At 37.8% G+C, this 1,401-nt stretch overlaps 1 protein-coding gene across 2 annotated transcripts in view; it reads right to left on the bottom strand.

The window, feature by feature from the left end:
* The window catches only part of TDRD5 (tudor domain containing 5), a 126,212-nt gene that overhangs the window by 39,443 nt on the left and 85,368 nt on the right, over positions 1–1,401 (bottom strand). The gene's annotated exons all lie outside the window — the stretch shown is intronic.

The following is a 1,401-nucleotide window of genomic DNA, read 5'->3' as shown; positions in this document are numbered from 1 at the left end:
ATTGGCCAAACAACTAAAAATGGAAAAAATTAGCCGGGCATGGTGGCGCATGCCTGTAGTCCCAGCTACTCGGGAGGCTGAGGCAGGAGGATCGCTTGAGTCCAGGAGTTTGAGGTTGCTGTGAGCTAGGCTGACGCCACAGCACTCTAGCCCAGGCAACAGAGTGAGATTCTGTCTCAAAAAAAAAAAAAAAAAAAAAAAGCTAGACAATGCCTTTTTTGTGATCACGGCTACCTGCTACAACTTTGGTCTTGGTGATCGTTGAAAAGAGAATTTGTAATACTGAAAATAGTGAGGTTTAAAGAACTATTTTATTCCAGTCCTCTTCACTTATGAATTTATTAATTACATATTCACAAAACTATCTTTCCTTCTCCTACCTCATTTTCTTCCTTCAGATCCTTTGGCTCTGGGATGGACCACTTTGGATCTTCTTCACAGCTCTTACAGGTTTTCAAAGAACTGAATTCAGAATCCTTTAATGGCTCCTTTGGCTCAGATTTAAGGTGACTTGCAGACTTCTCATCATTAATATCTTGCTAGTAGATATGAAGGAGAAATTTTCCAATATTAATGCTATTTCCAAAAGCTATATGCCTATAAATTTGGGAGGGATTTTTCACTATAGTTTATACAAATGCTATATTACTTTACAGCTTTACCCATGACCCTAAGTCTTCCCATTCTGCTAAACTAGTTCAGGCCAACAAGCATTAATTGAGCACCTATATTATGAAATATCTACAGGATAGCTCTGTGGATACAAAGATGAATGCAACAGGTTCCAGCTCTAAAGGAACTAAAAAAGATAGTGGAAAGACAAACAATTGGGTACAGTCTTCTGAGCAGAGCCATCACAGAGATATGACCAAAATAGGACGGAGGGTGGAGGATGTCTGAGAAGACACAACGAAGGAGATTAACACAAACTGTTAGGATCCTTAAAAGATGAGTAGGAATCAACAGAGGATGGGGGTATAGAGGTAGGGGTCTGTGTGTACATAGCATATGGGAGTCTTACTACGTCAAAATATAGACTGTGGTGGGGTAGGAGAGTTTTCTCTTTCACAGGGAAGATGGTCTTATTTCACTTCCAGGACTGAACTATGATTATGTGAAGACATCAACAGAGTGATGATACGATATTCTAAAAATGTTTAAGGTTGAATTCAGTTCACTAAGAATAAAGAAATATAATTCTTCTAATCCAGTAATAATGACTAAGAAAAATTCAGACTTCAGAAAGTGTTATGGGCATACAAGCTCTATTAATTTGAATATTAACTAGAAATCTAAAATCCTTATATTGTTTTGAACATGGAGCAGGAAACATTCATACATATTTTTCATCACAGGTTAATCCCCCAGTAATCAGAATGGCCTTCCCTTTTTATCTTTTCT

The sequence above is a fragment of the Propithecus coquereli genome, unplaced genomic scaffold, assembly GCF_000956105.1.
Source record: "Propithecus coquereli isolate 6110/MARCELLA unplaced genomic scaffold, Pcoq_1.0 Scaffold246, whole genome shotgun sequence".
Classification (NCBI taxonomy): domain Eukaryota; kingdom Metazoa; phylum Chordata; class Mammalia; order Primates; family Indriidae; genus Propithecus; species Propithecus coquereli.
Note: the sequence above shows the minus strand (reverse complement) of the source record. Positions and strands in the feature narration are given on the sequence as shown.